This window comes from Dama dama, chromosome X, assembly GCF_033118175.1.
Source record: "Dama dama isolate Ldn47 chromosome X, ASM3311817v1, whole genome shotgun sequence".
In the NCBI taxonomy this organism is placed as follows: Eukaryota; Metazoa; Chordata; class Mammalia; order Artiodactyla; family Cervidae; genus Dama; species Dama dama.
This window is the reverse complement of record NC_083714.1, coordinates 10,359,495-10,376,042: the sequence shown is the minus strand read 5'-3', so window position 1 is coordinate 10,376,042 and position 16,548 is coordinate 10,359,495. Positions and strand designations below refer to the sequence as shown.

At 41.2% G+C, this 16,548-nt stretch overlaps 1 long non-coding RNA gene across 1 annotated transcript; it reads left to right on the top strand.

Annotated features, from left to right (window-relative positions):
- The first annotated feature begins 237 nt into the window (after positions 1-237).
- LOC133051940 (uncharacterized) lies at positions 238-12,610 on the top strand. Its single transcript, XR_009691944.1, has 3 exons — positions 238-286; positions 11,487-11,598; positions 12,331-12,610. It is a non-coding gene; the product is annotated as an uncharacterized LOC133051940 (long non-coding RNA).
- Positions 12,611-16,548: the final 3,938 nt, after the last annotated feature.

Genomic DNA, 16,548 nt, shown 5'->3' with positions numbered 1-16,548 from the left:
ACTAAAATGGGCTCTGTATCAACCTAAAGAGATGGGATGGGGAGGGAGATGGGAGGGAGCTTCAAGAGGGAGGGATCATATGCATACCCTAGGCTGATTCATGTTGAGGTTTGACAAAATAACAAAATTCTGTACAGCAATTATCTGTCAGGAAGCATTTAACAAGAGGCTTCCTGTGTGCTGTTTTGGATCTGTCAGGAACTCTCTGGCCCTTATTAATTCCTAATTAAGAGGAGAGGCACGCCTTTCCCGGGGCTGAGGAAGCCAGGCATTTCTCATTACGGTGGTAAGTACCCTCTTCCTTTTTATGAGTCATACGGTAAAAGGTGACTGCAACTCTCTCTTTGATAGGGATGTCTTGCGTTTTCTAAGTCTGGAATTTTAATCTTTATCTTTGCTGAGAATAATCACCTTGTAAAACAGTAAATATGTACACACCATGTTGATTAAAACACCTTTGCTCCATCAGAGCTTGGGTCCCCATGTCTTTCTTTCTATTCTTTCTTTCTTTCCTTCTCTCTCTCTTTCAGGCTAATTCCTTGGAGCGCGGAGGCCCGCTGAGCTCACTTTCTTGCCTGGGCTTCTAAGACCCTCTCGAGAAAGCGCACTGCGCCTCCACCCACTGGAGAGGGCGCTGGGTGCCTACGTGCAGCAGCGCGAGCCCTAAGAATAGGGCTTTCTGCATAAATCAGGGGATATCAACCTCTTTCTCTCTCTTACTTTCTTATCGTCGACTCTGGACCACCAGGTTCCGGTCCATTAAAGGACCAACAATTATCCTTCAATAATAAAATAAAATAAAAAAGAATCTTCCTGCCAATGCAGGAGATGCAAGAGAGGTGGGTTTGATCCCTCAGTTGGAAATGACAACCCACTATAGTATTCTTGCCTAGAAAATCCCATGGACAGAGGACCCTGGTGGGCTACAGTCCATGGATTTGTATAGAGTCTGGCATGAGCAGAGGAAGGGAGCAGCGAAGGTTTTATGAAGCAGATTACTTCTCTTTTAGGGTGATGGAGAGGGCATATGTGACATTACCTTACTGTTGCTTGACCAGAAAATTCCAGGCTGGTTGATTTAAGATTGCATTTCTGGGAAGAGGCTGAAACTGCAATTAGGTGAGATATTAAGTCTAGGTTTGGTGTCATTGGCTTTAGCACAAGAGATGAAGTTTGGGGTTTGTGGTTTTGTTTTGTTTTTTAACAAATTCATGTCTTTTTATAGTTGGAAAAAGCAAAGGCAGAATTACTTCAGTTAAACGAGTTAGTATGTGTACAGTCCTGAGAATAGTGCCTGGCATATGATAAGTGCTTTAGAAGTGCAAACTATTATTATATTTATATTTAAAAAAATAATTATATTAGGATTTCATTTGGGGAAGAGGATTCAAGATGAAAAAAAAATCATGTTTGACTCCAGAGTCTTGGTGGTGATATTTGCCAGGAAGTAGTCAGTTTGGTCCTCTGGATGCTGTCTTCCCCAGGTAGCGAAGAGCCAATGAGCAAGAAGATATACCAACCTGGAACCTTCACTTCTATCCTTCTAGACTATGTTCTAGATACCTAGGACCCTAGAGTATCCTGCCCAAAGGACCTGGAGTGGAAACGCAAGACTTGCTTATGCCTCTTCTTCAGGTCTATCTTCTTGAGAGTGAGCCCTATCCCCTGTGGGTTCACCCTAGGGTGAATACCCAAGAATGGATTTACAGGCTCAAAGGGAATGCATATTTAAGTACTTAGCAATTGCCTAGGAACAAAAGGGCTTCCCTGGAGGCTCAGACCATAAAGAATCTGTCTGCAGTGCTTGAGACCTGGGTTGATTCCTGGGCTGAGAAGGTTCCCTGGAGAATGAAATGACTACACATTTCAATATTCTTGCCTGGAGGATTCCATGGACAGAAGAGCCTGGTAGACTACTGTTCATGGGATCACAAAGAGTTGGACACGACCGAGCAACTAACACTTTCACTTTCAAGAACTATCCAGAAAGGTTGACCAATTCAGATTCTATAACCTGGAAATAAGTGAGAAAGTCCTTGGGGGTAGTGCAGAGCTTGTCAAAAAGTGCTTTCACTGAACCTGCTTTCAGACAATAGCGACTGTCAATAGACATAAATACCCAGAAAGAGTATTTATGAACAATGAGCCTGACCCAGCAAGGAAACTTAAAACAGGCCAGGGTAACAGTAAGGACATGGGGTCAGGATACAATCAGACTAGTCTCTTTCCTTCCCACCCTCCGTCTAGATCCTGCCAACCCTGTGAGGCCTAGGTCAAGGTCTTTTACTTCCATGAGGCTTCCTCTGACTATTTTGGGCTAACTGGCCTTTGCCTTCTCTGAGCTCCTATTGACCTGGCAGTCAACCCTTTCCATAAGCCCTTTCTCTGAAAGGTCTCATATGATGGGGATTCTGCTTTTCCAGCCATATCATCTATTCACAGGTGTTTTTGAAACTATAGAATAGTGTATGAATGTGAACTAGATTTATCGTGGTGATCACTTTGCCATATATACAAATATTGAATCACCATGTTTTACACCTGAAACTAATATAGTGTTATATGTCATTTATGTGCTCAGTTGTGCTCAGTTGCTTCAGTCTTGTACAGCTGCTTGCAATCCTAAAAGATGATGCTGTGAAAGTGCTTCACTCAATATGCCAGCAAATTTGGAAAACTCAGCAGTGGCCACAGGAATGGAAAAGGTCAGTTTTCATTCCAATCCCAAAGAAAGGCAATGCCAAAGAATGCTCAAACTACCACACAATTGCACTCATCTTACATGCTAGCAAAGTAATGCTCAAAATTCTCCAAGCCAGGCTTCAAAAGTATGTGAACTATGAACTTCCAGATGTTCAAGCTGGATTTATAAAGGCAGAGGAACCAGAGATCAAATTGCCAACATCCACTGGAGTATCGTGAATGTGATATTCAGATGAAAGTGAAAGAGGAGAGTGAAAAAGTTAACTTAAAGCTCAACGTTCAGAAAATTAAGATCATGGCATCTTAATTTGCCATCACTTCATGGCAAATAGATGGGGAAACATAGAAACAGTGGCTGACTTTATTTTTCTGGGCTCCAAAATCACTCCAGATGGTGACTGCAGCCACGAAATTAAAAGATACTTAAGCCTTGGAAGGAAAGTTATGACCAACCTAGGCAGCATATTAAAAAGCAGAGACATTACTTTGCCAACAAAGGTCCGTCTAGTCAAGGCTATGTTTTTTCCAGTGGTCATGTATGGATGTGAGAGTTGGACTATAAGCAAAGCTGAGCACTGAAGAATTGATGCTTTTGAACTGTGGTGTTGGAGAAGATTCTTGAGAGAGTCCCTTGGACTGTAAGGAGATCCAACCAGTCTATCCGAAAGGAGATCAGTCCTGGGTGTTCATTGGAAGGACTTGATGTTGAAGCTGAAACTCCAATACTTTGGCCACCTGATGTGAAGAGCTGACTCATTTGAGAAGACTCTGATGCTGGGAAATATAGAGGGCAGAATGAGAAGGGGATGACAAAGGATGATATGGTATCACTGACTCGATGGACATGGGTTTGGGTGGACTCCGGGAGTTGGTGATGGACAGGGAGGCCTGGCGTGCTGTGGTTCATGGGGTTGCAAAGAGTCGGACATGACTGAGTGACTGAACTGCACTGAACTGGATTACTGAAAAAGCAAGAGAGTTCCAGAAAAACATCTACTTCTGCTTTATTGACTCTGCCAAAACCTTTGACTATGTGGATCACAACAAACTGTGGAACATTCTTAAAGAGATGGGAATACCAGACCACCTGATCTGCCTCCTGAGAAGTACGGAGGTCAAGAAGCAACAGTTAGAACTGGGCATGGAACAACATACTGGTTCCAAATTGGGAAAGGAGTACATCAAGGTTGTATATTGTCATCCTGATTATTTAACTTATATGCAGGGTACATCATACAAACTGCTGGGCTGGATGAAGGACAAGCTGGAATCAAGATTTCCAGGAGAAATATCAATAACCTTAAATATGCAGATGACACCACCCTCATGGCAGAAAGTAAAGAGGAACTAAAGAGCCTCTTGATGAAAGTGAAAGACGAGAGTGAAAAAGTTGTCTTAAAACTCAACATTCAAAAAATAAACATCATGGCATCCGGTCCCATCACTTCATGGCAAATATATGGGAAAACAATGGAAACACTGACAGACTTTATTTTCTTGGGCTCCAGAATGACTGCAGATGGTGACTGCAGCCATGAAATTAAAAGATGCTCCTTGGAAGATAAACTATGACCAACCTAGACAGATTACAAAAAGTAGAGACATTACTCTGCCAACAAAGATCCATCTAGTCAAGGCTATGTTTTTTTTTTCCCAGTAGTCATGTATGGATGTGAGAGTTGGACTGTAAAGAAAGCTGAATGCTGAAAAATTGATGGTTTTGAACTCTGGTGTTGGAGAAGACTCTTGGGAGCCCCTTGGACTTGCAAGATCAAACCAATCAATCCTAAAGGAAATCAACCCTGAATGTTCACTGGAAGGACTGGTGCTGAAGCTGAAACTCCAATACTTTGGCCACCTGATGCGAAGAACTGACTCATTGGCAAAGACCCTGATGCTGGGAAAGATTGAAGGCAGGAAGAGAAGGGGACGACAGAGGATAAGATGGTTGGGTGGCATCACCGACTTGATGGACATGAGTTTGAGGAAGCTCTGGGAGTTGGTGATGGACAGGGAAGCCTGGCGTGCTGCAGTTCCATGGGGTCGCAAAGAATTGGACATGATTGAGCGACTGAACTGAAGTGAGAGAAGACTAGGATCCTAAGGGGATCTGAGAATTGACAGCCAGTTTTGAATGGAACTCTGGGAGCCAGGACCTGAGCACTATAGTGTTTTACTATTAACTTGGCTCAGCTTTGGACTCAGTCTCTTCTCCCTCCCCCTCATATCTCCTTCTCCTCCTTTGTCTTGTCTCTACTTCATAGCTTCATTTTCCCCATCATGTTGCCCTGCTAATGTATAGGCTTTCTCAGGTTCCTAAGGTACAAACCATCTTCCCACAAAAGTGCATGTGCCCCACTAGCCCAGACTTGTACAAATTTGCACAGAATTTCAGGTAGTCCACAGACTTCCCTTCTTGAGAGCACCTGATCTAAGTTAATTAATATGGTTAGTGGGTGAGAGTTCTTTGGAAGTCTGGCTGAAGAGCCACCTAGGTGGGGATGGACTGGCAGGCAGCAACCCTTCTGCAAGGCTAGACTTCTTCTGGGTTTCCTGGAGGTAAAGAGGCCAGAGGTGAGAGGCCTAGCAGGCTGCATCCCTCTGACAAGACACAACTGAACTAACTCACATTTATAAAGATTAAAACTCCTCAAAGTGGAAGAGAGAGATCATTTTTCTAAAACAAACAAAAATAAGACATTTACTAGGCTCTACATGGGTTAATTTGCTGAACCTCTAAAATGTGGATTTCTTTTAGAAAAAGTTAGGTTTAAAAATTTCAAACTAATTCACCTGATTTTTAAAAACTATTTGAGAAGTATCACCAGAATTATTCTTTTTTTGTCTTTTTTTTTTATTAGTTGGAGGCTAATTACTTCACAACATTTCAGTGGGTTTTGTCATACATTGATATGAATCAGCCATGGATTTACACGTATTCCCCATCCCGATCCCCGCTCCCACCTCCCTCTCCACCCGATTCCTCTGGGTCTTCCCAGTGCACCAGGCCAGAGCACTTGTCTCATGCATCCCACCTGGGCTGGTGATCTGTTTCACCATAGATAGTATACATGCTGTTCTTTTGAAATATCGCACCCTCACATTCTCCCACAGAGTTCAAAAGTCTGTTCTGTATTTCTGTGTCTCTTTTTCTGTTTTGCATATAGGGTTATCGTTACCATCTTTCTAAATTCCATATATATGTGTTAGTATGCTGTAATGGTCTTTATCTTTCTGGCTTACTTCACTCTGTATAAGGGGCTCCAGCTTCATCCATCTCATTAGGACTGGTTCAAATGAATTCTTTTTAATGGCTGAGTAATATTCCATGGTGTATATGTACCACAGCTTCCTTATCCATTCATCTGCTGATGGGCATCTAGGTTGCTTCCATGTCCTGGCTATTATAAACAGTGCTGCGATGAACATTGGGGTGCACGTGTCTCTTTCAGATCTGGTTTCCTCAATGTGTATGCCCAGAAGTGGGATTGCTGGGTCATATGGCAGTTCTATTTCCAGTTTTTTAAGAAATCTCCACACTGTTTTCCATAGGGGCTGTACTAGTTTGCATTCCCACCAACAGTGTAAGAGGGTTCCGTTTTCTCTACACCCTCTCCAGCATTTATTGCTTGTAGACTTTTGGATAGCAGCCATCCTGACTGGCGTGTAATGGTGCCTCATTGTGGTTTTGATTTGCATTTCTCTGATAATGAGAGATGTTGAGCATCTTTTCATGTGTTTGTTAGCCATCTGTATGTCTTCTTTGGAGAAATGTCTGTTTAGTTCTTTGGCCCATTTTTTGATTGGGTCATTTATTTTTCTGGAATTGAGCTTCAGGAGTTGCTTGTATATTTTTGAGATTAATCCTTTGTTTCTTCATTTGCTATTATTTTCTCCCAATCTGAGGGCTGTCTTTTCACCTTACTTATAGTTTCCTTTGTAGTGCAGAAGCTTTTAAGTTTCATTAGGTCCCATTTGTTTAGTTTTGCTTTTATTTCCAATATTCTGGGAGGTGTGTCATAGAGGATCTTGCTGTGATTTATGTCGGAGAGTGTTTTGCCTATGTTCTCCTCTAGGAGTTTTATAGTCTCTGGTCTTACATTTAGATCTTTAATCCATTTTGAGTTTATTTTTGTGTATGGTGTTAGAAAGTGTTCTAGTTTCATTCTTTTACAAGTGGTTGACCAGTTTTCCCAGCCCCACTTGTTAAAGAGGTTGTCTTTTTTCCATTGTATATCCTTGCCTCCTTTGTCAAAGATAAGGTGTCCATAGGTTCGTGGATTTATCTCTGGGCTTTCTATTCTGTTCCATTGATCTATATTTCTGTCTTTGTGCCAGTACCATACTGTCTTGATCACTGTGGCTTTGTAGTAGAGCCTGAAGTCAGGCAGGTTGATTCCTCCAGCTCCATTCTTCTTTCTCAAGATTACTTTGGCTATTCGAGGTTTTTTGTATTTCCATACAAATTGTGAAATTATTTGGTCTAGTTCTGTGAAAAATACCATTGGTAGCTTGATAGGGATTGCATTGAATCTATAAACTGCTTTGGGTAGAATAGCCATTTTGACAATATTGATTCTTCCAATCCATGAACACGGTATGTTTCTCCATCTGTTTGTGTCCTCTTTGATTTCTTTCATCAGTGTTTTATAGTTTTCTATGTATAGGTCTTCTGTTTCTTTAGGTAGATATACTCCTAAGTATTTTATTCTTTTTGTTGCAATGGTGAATGGTATTGTTTCCTTAATTTCTCTTTCTGTTTTTTCATTGTTAGTATATAGGAATGCAAGGGATTTCTGTGTGTTAATTTTATATCCTGCAACTTTACTATATTCATTGATTAGCTCTAGTAATTTTCTGGTAGAATCTTTAGGGTTTTCTATGTAGAGGATCATGTCATCTGCAAACAGTGAGAGTTTCACTTCTTCTTTTCCTATCTGGATTCCTTTTACTTCTTTTTCTGCTCTGATTGCTGTGGCCAAAACTTCCAACACTATGTTGAATAGTAGTGGTGAGAGTGGGCACCCTTGTCTTGTTCCTGATTTCAGGGGAAATGCTTTCAACTTTTCACCATTGAGGGTGATACTTGCTGTGGGTTTGTCATATATAGCTTTTATTATGTTGAGGTATGTTCCTTCTATTCCTGCTTTTTGGAGAGTTTTAATCATAAATGAGTGTTGAATTTTGTCAAAGGCTTTCTCTGCATCTATTGAGATAATCATATGGTTTTTATCTTTCAATTTGTTAATGTGGTGTATTACATTGATTGATTTGTGGATATTAAAGAATCCTTGCATTCCTGGGATAAAGCCCACTTGGTCATGGTGTATGATTTTTTTAATATGTTGTTGGATTCTGTTTGCTAGAATTTTGTTAAGGATTTTTGCATCTATGTTCATCAGTGATATTGGCCTGTAATTTTCTTTTTTTGTGGCATCTTTGTCTGGTTTTGAAATTAGGGTGGTGGTGGCCTCATAGAATGAGTTTGTAAGCTTACCTTCATCTGCAACTTTCTGGAAGAGTTTGAGTAAGATAGGTGTTAGCTCTTCTCTAAATTTTTGGTAGAATTCAGCTGTGAAGCCATCTGGCCCTGGGCTTTTGTTTGCTGGAAGATTTTTGATTACAGTTTCGATTTCCTTGCTTGTGATGGGTCTGTTAAGATCTTCTATTTCTTCCTGGTTCAGTTTTGGAAAGTTTTACTTTTCTAAGAATTTGTCCATTTCATCCAAGTTTTCCATTTTATTGGCATAGAGCTGCTGGTAGTAGTCTCTTATGATCCTTTGTATTTCAGTGTTGTTTGTTGTGATCTCTCCATTTTCATTTCTAATTTTGTTAATTTGGTTCTTCTCTCTTTGTTTCTTAATGAGTCTTGCTAATGGTTTGTCATTTTTGTTTATTTTTTCAAAAAACCAGCTTTTAGCTTTGTTGATTTTCGCTATGGTCTCTTTAGTTTCTTTTGCATTTATTTCTGCCCTGATTTTTAAGATTTCTTTCCTTCTGCTAACCCTGGGGTTCTTCATTTCTTCCTTCTCTAATTGCTTTAGGTGTAGAGTTAGGTTATTTATTTGGTTTTTTTCTTGTTTCTTGATGTAAGCCTGTAATTCTATGAACCTTCCCCTTAGCACTGCTTTTACAGTGTCCCATAGGTTTTGGGTTGTTGTGTTTTCATTTTCATTCATTTCTATACATATTTTGATTTCTTTTTTGATTTCTTCTATGATTTGTTGGTTATTCAGAAGCGTGTTATTTAGCCTCCATATGTTTGAAGTTTTAACAATTTTTTTCCTGTAATTGAGATCTATTCTTACTGCACTGTGGTCAGAAAAGATGACTGGAATGATTTCAATTTTTTTGAATTTTCCAAGACCAGATTTATGGCCCAGGATGTGATCTGTTCTGGAGAAGGTTCCGCGTGCACTTGAGAAAAAGTTGAAGTTGATTGTTTTGGGGTGAAATGTCCTATAGATATCAATTAGGTCTAGCTGGTCCATTGTGTCATTTAAGGTTTGTGTTTCCTTGTTAATTTTCTGTTTAGTTGATCTATCCATAGTTGTGAGTGGGGTATTAAAGTCTCCCACTATTATTGTGTTACTATTAATTTCCTCTTTCATACTCGTTAGTGTTTGCCATACATATTGCGGTGCTCCTACATTGGGTGCATATATATTTATAATTGTTATATCTTCTTCTTTGATTGATCCTTTGATCATTATGTAGTGTCCTTCTTTGTCTCTTTTCACATCCTTTATTTGAAAGTCTATTTTATCTGATATGAGTATTGCGACTCCTGCTTTCTTTTGGTCTCCGTTTGCATGAAATATCTTTTTCCAGCCCTTCACTTTTAGTCTGTATGTGTCTCTTGTTTTGAGGTGGGTCTCTTGTAGACAGCATACATAGGGGTCTTATTTTTGTATCTATTCAGCCAATCTTTGTCTTTTGGTTGGGGCATTCAACCCATTTACATTTAGGGTAATTATTGATAGGTGTGGTCCCGTTGCCATTTACTTTGTTGTTTTGGGTTCACGTTTATACAACCTTTCTGCATTTCCTGTCTAGAGAAGATCCTTTAGCATTTGTTGAAGTGCTGGTTTGGTGGTGCTGAATTCTCTCAGCTTTTGCTTATCTGTAAAGCTTTTAAATTCTCCTTCATATCTGAATGAGATCCTTGCTGGATACAGTAATCTAGGTTGTAGGTTATTCTCTTTCATTCCTTTCAGTACGTCCTGCCATTCCCTTCTGGCCTGGAGGGTTTCTATTGATAGATCAGCTGTTATCCTTATGGGAATCCCTTTGTGTGTTATTTGTTGTTTTTCCCTTGCTGCTTTTAATATTTGTTCTTTGTGTTTGATCTTTGTTAATTTGATTAATATGTGTCTTGGGGTGTTTCGCCTTGGGTTTATCCTGTTTGGGACTCTCTGGGTTTCTTGGACTTGGGTGGCTATTTCCTTCCCCATTTTAGGGAAGTTTTCAGCTATTATCTCCTCGAGTATTTTCTCATGCCCTTTCTTTTTGTCTTCTTCTTCTGGAACTCCAGTGATTCGAATGTTGGGGCGTTTCACAGTGTCCCAGAGGTCCCTGAGGTTGTCCTCATTTCTTTTGATCCTTTTTTCTTTTTTCCTCACTGTTTCATTTATTTCCACCATTTTATCTTCTACCTCACTTATCCTATCTTCTGTCTCCATTATTCTACTCTTGGTTCCCTCCAGAGTGTTTTTGATCTCATTTATTGCATTATTCATTTTTAATTGACTCTTTTTTATTTCTTCTAGGTCTTTATTAAACATTTCTTGTATCTTTTCAATCTTTGTCTCCAGGCTATTTATCTGTAACTCCATTTTGTTTTCAAGATTTTGGATCATTTTTATTATCATTATTCTAAATTCTTTTTCAGGTAGATTCCCTATCTTCTCCTCTTTTGTTTGACTTGGTGGGCATTTTTCATGTTCCTTTACCTGTTGGGTATTTCTTTGCCTTTTCATCTTGTTTAGATTGCTGTATCTGGAGTGGGCTTTCTGTATTCTGGAGGTCTGTGGTTCCTTTTTATTGTGGAGGATTTATCCAGTGGGTTGGGTTAGACGATTGGCTTGTCAAGGTTTCCTGGTTAGGGAAGCTTGCATCAGTGTTCTGGTGCGTGGAACTTGATTTCTTCTCTTTGGAGAGCAATGGAATGCCCAGTAATGAGCTCAGGCCTCTGCACACAGCACCAAGCTGAGGACTCCGTACAGACATTAGGCACCAGGAGCTCAGGTCTGAAGAGCCAGGCCAAGGCCTCTGCCTGGGCTGCCCCGTGAGCAAGAGAAACCAGACCAAGCACAAAGGAAAAGAAGAAAAGGGCTGTATAGTTGGAGAAGTCCTGAGACTACAGGAAGAATAAAACTGAAATCCAGAGGCAGGAGACTTAAGCCCAAAACCTGAGAACCCCAGAAAACTCCTGACTACATGGAACTTTAAGTAATAAGTGACTGTCCAAAAGCCTTCATACCTACACTGAAACCAACCACCACCCAAGAGCCAATAAGTTTTAGAGCAAGACATACCACGCAAATTCCCCAGCAACGCAGGAACATAGCCCTGAACATCAACATACAGGCTGCCCAAGGTCACACCTAACACATAGACCCATCTCAGAATCATTCTTTAAATGATAAACATGACCAAGTTATGAAGAATTTCCTATTTAGTAGAAAATCTTATTTTTATTGTGTTACTTTACTCTCCAAAGAGTATGTCTTAAAGATTGTGAATAATTAACATGTTTTTAAAAACTGCTCTTTCTTTTGTAGCTGATGGAAAATATTTTCTATTTGATACATGTTAATTTAGCCAAATAATAAAGCACTACAACGAAAAGAGAAATCTGAGGATAAATACCCATATTCTTCCTCCCCTGCAAATGTAAGTACTGTATTTCTGAAATGTAAAAACAAAGCATTTAAAATTAAAAAATTGTAATGTGAACATACACAGAAGAAAGATAATGTTCCATTTTCAACTTCCAGCACTCTTTCCTGATACCAGCTTTCTGGCCATTTAGGTGCAGGAAAGGGCTTCAGGGGAAAAGAATACCAGGAGAGGAGGTTCTGAGGAGCAGGTTGAGGAGAGGTTAGAACAAGGAAAGGGCTAATCTGACAGGAATTTTAAGTGGCCTCTCCCTTATGATTGTATGCTAAGTTACTTCAGTCATGTCTGATTCTTTGCATCCCTATAGACTATAGTTCGCCAAGCTCCTCTGGGATTCTCCAGTCAAGAATACAGGAGTGGGTTGCCATGCCTTCATGCAGGGGATCTTCCCTACTGAGGGATCGAACCCTCTTCTCTTAAGCCACCCATGTCAGCTTACATTGGTAGGTGGGTTCTTTACTGCTAGGGCCACCTGGGAAGTGCCCCCTCGCCCATTATTGGAGAAAGCCAAATAGTACATCTGGCTTCTTGAAATGCTGAGGTGGAAAAATAGACATTCCAGATCCATGGTGACAGGAGGATCAGGGGATGAGGGTTCCTGCTGCCCAGTTTGAATGGGAAGGAGGATCAGGAACCTGAACTCTTTTGGTGTTTTAGGGGAAGGACACTGACTGAAACTGCCCATCCTGGCCAGGCACCATAGTAACCATTTGCATGTTGTTTTAGGACAGGAGGTCCTGGTAAGGAACATGGAACTAATAAGCCACCAACAACTGAAAGAGTTTGGGAAAGATCAAAAGGAGACACCACATGTCCAACCACCTCCCAGAATCCTCTCTGGCATCCATCTTGGTTGAACAAGGCTTGCACCACCAGGAAGGACTCTCAGTCAGAATGATTGGTTAAAGACAACCCGGAAACTAATCCCATCACCATAAAACCTGAGACTGCCAGCCAGAACTGGCAGAGCAGTTCTCCTGGGTTCCCTTACCCTACTGCTCTCCACCCCAGCGCCCTTTCCAATAAAACCTCTTGCTTTGTCAGCAAGTGTGTCTCCTCGGACAACTCATTTCTGAGTGTTAGAACCAGAGCCCACTTTCAGGCCCTGGAAGGAGTGCCCTTTACTGCAACAGTGTCACTAGAGGGAGTCTACCTGGGCCCAAATCTCTTTTTTCCTGTCTCTTGTATCCTCTGAGTCGAGATTCCTCTTGGCAGAGGAGGAAAAGCTTCTGGTCAAGGAATGCGGGGCAGGGAAGGGGAGGGACGAGGGCATGGGGGAAGCAATGGTCCAGGAACACTGTAAGTTTGTGTTCTGACTGAAGCTTCCTGGGGTAACCCTGGCACCAGGATGGCTGGGGACTGAGGGCCGAATCCTTAAATGGATCAGAGTCTGCTTTCTGGTCACAGCTTCCTTACCCAAAGTCTATTTTGGGTGATACTGGGGGCAAGTAGTTTCAGTTCAGTTCAGTTCAGTAACTCAGTTGTGTCTGACTCTTTGCGACCCCATGGACTGCAGCACGCCAGGCCTCCCTGTCCATCACCAACTCCAGAGCTTCCTCAAACTCATGCCCATTGAGTCGGTGATGCCATCCAACCAACTCATCCTCTGTCATCCCCTTCTCCTCCAGCCTTCAATCTTTCCCAGCATCAGGGTTTTTTCCCGAGGAGTCAGTTCTTTGCATCAGATGGCCAAAGTATTGGAGTTTCAGCTTCAGCATCGGTCCTTCCAGTGAACACTCAGGACTGATCTCCTTTCGGTTGGACTGGTTGGATCTCCTTGCAGTCCAAGGGACTCTCAAGAATCTTCTCCAACACAGCAGTTCAAAAGCATCAATTCTTCCATGCTCAGGTTTCTTTATAGTCCAACTCTCACATCCATACATGACTACTGGAAAAACCATAGCTTTGACTAGATGGACCTTTGTTGGCAAAGTAATGTCTCTGCTTTTTGTATGCTAAGTTGGTCATAGCTTTTCTTCTTATGAGTACATAAGTATGGGAATATGCTGGAAAGGGTTCCACTCAACCCCTGCTCCCCGTGTCCCATGCCCATTTTGGAGTGCGGAAATGAATCACAGGAGGAGGAAACAAAGACACACAGAGAGTGAGTTTTATTTTAAATAGTCACCCCTCTTCCACCATTGGGGGTATTTAAGAGGAGGTGTACCAAAAGTTGAGGATGGCTATGGATAAGGAGGGACAAAGTTGGGAAATACAGTGCTGGGAGAGGCCGGGAAGGGCCCGGCAGGGGCAGATCCACACTGAGTTTTTGCTATGGCACCTACCGCTTCCCCGACCCCAACCATCAGGTGCGAGGGTCCTCGAGTCAGGACCAAGCACCTCGCGCGCCTGGCAGCGAGAATGCGGAGGCGGCAGAGACAGCAAAGATAGGCTCAATCTATGCGGGGGACAGTGGGGGGAGGTGCGGGAACAGAGCTCAATCTGAGGCTCCCCTACGGAGCTTCCCTTTTTGTGCCTTCAGAAGCCTGGGGAAGGATCTACGTAAAGGAAAAAAATGGTGAGTTTAAAAGGGCGTAGGGAAGAGAAGCGAGCGGGAAGACGGAGCTCCATCTGGAGGCCTCCTGGAGGGCGCACTAGTTCTCTCATGTGGGAAAAACAGAATTTCAGAAACCACAGAAATCTAAACCTTGAAAGGCCTATAGTAGGACCTCTGTCCTCGGTGCTGATCTTTGTCTCAAGCATTCAGTTCTTTCTTTTGCCTTTTGTCTCCTACAAGTAATGGAGTCCAAAGAGGAATAAGGGCGGGGGTGGGGTGGGGTGGGATCTCAACACGGAAAAGGATCCCTTGGGGGGAAAAAGACACAAAAGGAAGGGATCCTGCCCCTGTGCTGAATGGAGAGGAAGCTCTGGGAGGGAATGAAAGCCAGAAGCCTGAAGGCAATATTAGGGGGACTTGGGCTCTGCTTTCCCAGGATTTTAGGCTTGTAAATAACGTGATAGGGATGCAGATGATACGGAAATATTCACGGAAGAGATGAGAGAGTTTAACTCAGGGCCCTGAAGTTTAAGTACAGTCCATCTAGGTTTAATAGGACCACCGTGGAGGGCTTCTCAGGTGGTGCTAGTAGTAAAGAACCCACCTGCCAATGTGGGAGATAAGAGATGCAGGTTCGATCCCTAAGTTGGGAAGATCTCCTGGAGAAGAAAGTGGTAACCCACTCCAGTATTCTTGCCTGGAGAATCCCATGAGCAGAGGAGCCTGGAGGGCTATGGTCCATAGGGTCATGAAGAGTTGGATGCTACTGAAGCTACTTAGCATGGGTGCAGGACCACCCTCATCATCATGATGAATTTTTCCTTATGCCTTGAATACTGAGGTTTTCTCTGAGGTTAATACTTTTCAATCTTGTTTTCTGTTTATTTGCCTTTTCTTGGTGTAATTTTACTTATTCAGTTGCTTCAAAAACCACTACAATATTGTAAAGTAATTAGCCTCCAACTAATAAAAATAAATGGAAAAAAAAGAATAGATGGTAAAAAAAACTTTGAATACTATCAGCATCTATTTGAATTCTATTTGAATTCAAACCAAATCAACAAGCTTTTCTTTGTCAGCAGAGGTGTTTTCACTCATTTGAATAGAAACATGTTCATTGTGTGTTTCAAAAGTGAAAAAAAGTTAGAAAGCAGTGAGTAAATTTATCACTTTCATTTTAATGCTTATATATTTATGTATTACATATATTAACAATGAGGCAAATATATATACTAAAATGTGAGTGTTTATCTTTAGATGGCATAATTGTGAATGATTTAATTTCTTTCTCTGTGATAACTGTATTTTCCCCAAATTTGTATTTATCACTTGTGCCCTTAAGTGTAATAAAAGTAATTAAAGTAATGTGTCAATTAGCTTTTTAAACTTGTTAAAAGAACAAAATAAAATACATTTCAAGGGTGTATTTTTTTTAGAATTTCTTTTTTAGCAATAAAACCCTGGTATTTATTACCCTGACATTCCCTTAAAGGGTATCATCTTTGAAAAGGGAATACTCTTTGCATCCCAAGGCCTCTGAGTGGATCAGATGAGGTACTGTATGTGTGATCTTTGTTGGTTTGGGCCCTACCCAACTCCCTTGCTCTTTCCAAACCCCAAATTCCAGTGATATTTAGGGAGGGCTGAGGGATATCTTACCTATGCCCAAGAACAATTTAAGGCAACTGAGAAGTAGGTTCCACCCTCCTCTGGATACTGCCATGTCTTCTAGACCCTACTGTCATTTCTTCTTTGTTTTGTTTTTTTTCCCCTTCTGCTGACAGTGGTTGAGGTGTTGGATTCCTCAAGATGACAAAGCCTTCCTGATTTCTAGGAGATCATTGTTACACTTATGAAGGTGGATACTACACAAATGTGCCTCAGCAGATAAAATCTTAACTGAGGTTTTAGTAAAAACAGGCTTTCCTATTTTATTTATAGGTCCTCTGCTCTCTAGGGACTCAGACATGATTCTGTTTGGGTGGAGAGCTCTGGGTTAAAACATGAATATGAGATTTCATTAATAACATAAATGATGAATGAAATAAAATGATGAATTGAACACTTAGAGTCAGCCACTTATTATCTTAATTATAATAAGGACTGTATTTATTTTCTACTAGTGAAATTTTGTAAGAATAATCTCCAGATGGTGACAACATTGACTTTTTCTGCCTGCCACAATATTTCCAGAGATGACTTCTCTCTCAGGATGCTCTACAGTCTCTCACAGAAAAAAGTCTGGGCAGACCCGTTCACTAGGGCAACAGATATATAAATTACAGAGATATTCACCTTTTTGATCAAAACTATGTAACATTCCCCAAAGCTGATATTATCACTACATGAAAAGAGTTTAAAATATTTTGTAAGATTAAAAAAAAAATCCTAAAAGTGTTAGCAATAACTCCTCTGCAGGACTGTGCCATTCTCTTAGCACATACAGT